Source organism: Rhinopithecus bieti, unplaced genomic scaffold (assembly GCF_001698545.2).
Source record: "Rhinopithecus bieti isolate Rb0 unplaced genomic scaffold, ASM169854v2 scaffold_77662, whole genome shotgun sequence".
Taxonomy (NCBI): domain Eukaryota; kingdom Metazoa; phylum Chordata; class Mammalia; order Primates; family Cercopithecidae; genus Rhinopithecus; species Rhinopithecus bieti.
The window spans coordinates 48526-52479 of NW_016829485.1; the positions used below are offsets into that span (position 1 = coordinate 48526).

General features: G+C 50.8%; 1 long non-coding RNA gene across 1 annotated transcript in view; it reads right to left on the reverse strand.

Annotated features, from left to right (window-relative positions):
• LOC108523997 (uncharacterized) overlaps nucleotides 1-3731 on the reverse strand; it is a 9738-nt gene extending 6007 nt beyond the window's left edge. Inside the window, exons 1-2 of the long non-coding RNA XR_001883946.1 lie at nucleotides 3687-3731; nucleotides 2815-2879 (exon numbers count right to left, since the gene is read on the reverse strand). This is a non-coding gene — a long non-coding RNA (uncharacterized LOC108523997). The remainder of the gene's footprint in view (nucleotides 1-2814; nucleotides 2880-3686) is intronic.
• Nucleotides 3732-3954: the final 223 nt, after the last annotated feature.

The window sequence follows — 3954 nt, forward strand, 5'->3', positions numbered from 1 at the left end:
AAAAAAAAAAAAAAAAAAAAAAAAAAAAGAAAGATTTTCCACATTCATTGCATTTTTAAGGCTTCTCCCCATATGAGTTCTCTGATGTCCCGTCAGGGTAGATTTATGGTGAAAAGTTTTCTGACATTCGGTACATTCATAGGGTTTCTCTTCTCAGTGTGTTCTCTTATGATCAGTGAGGTTTGACTTCCCAGAAAAGGCCTTCCCACATTCATTACATACATGAGGTCTCCTTCCTGTGTGAATTCTCTGATGAATATTAAGATGTGACTTCAGGCCAAGTGCAGTAGCTCATGCCTGTAATCCCAGCACTTTGGGAGGCTGAGGCAGGCTGATCACTTGAGGTCAGGAGTTTGACACCAGCCTGGCCAACATGGTGAAACCCTGTCTCTACTAAAAATACAAAAATTAGCTGGGTGTGGTGGTGGGCACCTGTAATCCCAGCTAGTTGGGAGGCTAAGGCATGACAATCGCTTGAACTCAGGAGGTGGAGGTTGCAACTAGCCAAGATCATGCCACTGCACTCCAGCCTGGGTGACAGAGTGAGACTCGATCTCAAAAACTAAAAAATAAAAAAAAAAAAAAATGTGACTTCAGATAGAAGGATTTTTCACATTCATTACATTTGTAAGGTTTCTCTCCAGTGTGAGTTCTCTGGTGTATAAGTAGGCTTGTAAGGACTTCCTACATTCATTACATTTATGTAGCCTCTCCCCTGTGTGAGTTATCTTATGTTTAGTGAGGGCATCCTTGTTGTAGAAGGACTTCTCATGTTCATTGCATCCATAGGGTTTCTCCCCAGTGTGAGTTCTCTGATGCACAATGAGGACTGAGTTCATAGAGATTTTTCCACATTCACTACATTCATACGGCTTCTCCCTGGTGTGAATTTTCTGATGTTTACTGAGACTTGACTTCACACAAAAGGGTTTCACACATTCATTACACTCATAGGGTTTCTTACCTGTGTGTGTTTCCTCATGTATAATTAGCGCTGATTTATAGGAGAAGCATTTCTCACACTCACTACATTCATAGGGTTTCTCTTCTGTGTGCTTTCCCTGATGTACATTTAGGGTTGACTTATAGTAAGATTGATTTTCCACATTCATTAAAAAAAAGTTTTTTCTGAGACGGAGTCTCGCTCTGTCGCCCAAGCTAGAGTGCAGTGGCGTGATCCTGGCTCACTGCAAGCTCCACCTCCTGGGTTCACACCATTCTCCTGCCTCAGCCTCCTGAGTACCTGGGACTACAGGTGCCCACCACCACGTCTGGCTAATTTTTTCTATTTTTAGTACAGAAAGGGTTTCACCGTGTTAGCCAGGATGGTCTCGATCTCCTGACCTCGTGATTTGCCCGCCTCGGCCTCCCAAAGTGCTGGGATTACAGGCGTGAGCCACCACGCCCGGCCCTAAACTTGATATGGAAATACAAAGGGCTTCTACAGACAAAACCTGGGGTTTTTATGGGCACAGGATAGGGGGGTGGGGTGGGCCATGGGTGGTTTGGGAAAAGGCAACATTGGAGCAGGAAAACAGGGATGTAAATTCTCACTTTGGACCATGGTGTCAGGCTTTTCAGCTTGAGGGTGGGGCCCTCGCCAGGGACATGCCCTCTTCTGCCCAGAATTTCCCTGCCTCCTGTCCCTACCACTACAGAGGGCATGAAATACTCAGGAAAGACTGGCAGAGTAAAAAGATGAGGGAGTCAAGGATGGACATCTGGACATAAGCCATGGGAATGAGCAGGAGGAAGACACAATGAGGGGCACCAAGAAATCTGAGCAGCAGGAATAAAGCCACAAGAAGCATGTCACAAGACACCAGGGAGAGGGGCCTTTCTAGAAGGTGAAAGCAGTTCAATGCCAATGCAGCAGAATATTCTAGGAAGGCCAGGTTGGAAAAACATGCACTGCAGTTAGGCTTTATCAGGACGTGCCGGACAGGTGGTGGGGAAGTGGCAAGATTACACAAACCAGACTAACATGCGAATGAATGAACAGATGCCTGTACCCCAATGCTCGCAGCAGCATTATTTACAACAATGAAAAGGTGTAAACAGCCTAAATGTCCATCTGCAAATGAAGAGGTAAAGAAAATGTGGTCGATCTATACAATGAATAAAACCTAAGTTCTACCCTCCACTTCCAACAAAGAACAGTTACAGGCAACAGGGAGGTTGACTGCAAGGTTCTTTGCTCTATGAAAATGTTCAGACATTTTTTTCAGACTCCAGGAAATCTTTCCGTCCCAAGAGTAACTAGTTCATTTCTTCTGGCGGCCAGTGAAAACGAAGTGCAGATTAGGAAGATAAAAGACAAATCAGGGCCCGGTGCAGTGGCTCATGCATATAATCCCAGCACTTTGGGAAGCCCAGGCAAGAGGGCTGCTTGAGGTCAGGGGCTCGAGACCAGACTGGCCAACATGATGAAACCGTCTCTATTAAAAATCCAAAAATTAGCCGGGTGCGGTGGTGAGCACCTGTAGTCCCAGCTACTCGGGAGACCGAGGCATGAGATTTGGTTGAACCCCAGAGGTGAAGGTTACAGTGAGCCAAGATCACGCTACTGCATTCCCGCCTGGGCAACAGAGCAAGACTGTCTCAAAAGAAAAAGACCAATCTGCCACTCCCCTTTGACGACTGTACGATCACATGACCACAGGGATCCGCAGCTGCCTCTGCCTGCTGCTCAGCTGCCTCTCACTCCCCCTTTACCCTGAAGTAGCTTTCTAAATGTCCATCTGAATCAACGAATTTTATGAAAGCCAGCAAATCCCCTGAAAAACGAAAAAGAATCGAAAAAAAGAAACTCACCTGGGGTTTGTTCATTTTCTGATGCTCCTCTAAGAGCATGGAAACCTGTTCTTCAAATAGCATACCTGGAAGAAGGGGGAAGAAAGAGAATGAGCGATTTGGCAGCTCTGCACCCACCTAACTCTCCTAAAAGCACCCCCGTCCGCTGGGTAACCTTGACCCTGCAGAAGGAAAGGAGGGAACCACATCCCCGCATCCCTTTTTGACTCGAATATGACTTAGTGGAGCTTAAACCTGCAATGTTTCCCATTGCTTCAACAATTTTTGTCTCACTTCACAAACACAAATATTTAAAACAATTGAGTAGGCCAGGCAAAGTGGCTCATGCCCATAACCCCAGCACCCTCGGAGGCCAAGGCGGGAGGATCACTTGAGGCATGGAGTTTGACACCAGCCTGGGCACTGTTTGCTCAGTCTGGCCCCTGCTATCACTCTCTGCCCAGTTCCCTTCCTCTGCTGGGTCTTTCAGGGCTTCCCCTAAGCCCGGGCCCCTCCGCACCACACGCTCCTCTTATGCGTCTCTCGGCCCCTTCTCTGAAGCCCTGATGGGCCTCCCTTCGCAGGAGGGGTTGTCTTCCCGCTGAGATTCCCGTCCCTGAGCCCCCTCCTTGTCAACGCAGTGGAGCCGCTCTGTCCAGCAGAGCCTAGGGGACAACTCAATTTAGCAAGAACCTTGTTCGAGGCCCAAGTCCGCCTGTGAGCGCGCACGGTTCCCAGAAGCTGTGGGATGCAGCGCCCCGAGGCCCCAGGCGGGAGCCAGGCGGCCCACGAGCTGCCCAGACTCAGCCGGCCCTGGCACGGGCCTCACGCGAGGCACCGCGGAGGAGGGCCCAGGGCGGCGCGCGACACCCGTGACCCTGCCCCCTCCGTACCTGCTGGGCCGACAGCTCACCGCCGCCGCAGCCAGTCGAGGAAACAGGAATGCGGCCCCGGCGGCCCCCTGTTGCGGGCGGACCACCCCGCCCCCGCCCCCGCCCCACCTAGGCGCAGAGCCCAAGCCCACGCGGGGAAGGCAGTCCCAGGGGCGCGGGGCTGCGACTGTCCGGACGCGCCCCCCCGCGCCGCTCTGCAGCCCCCAGGCTCACCCGCGCCCCAGGCATGACCTTCAAGCGGAAGTGCCACGCGAAGCCCCCGCGAGGG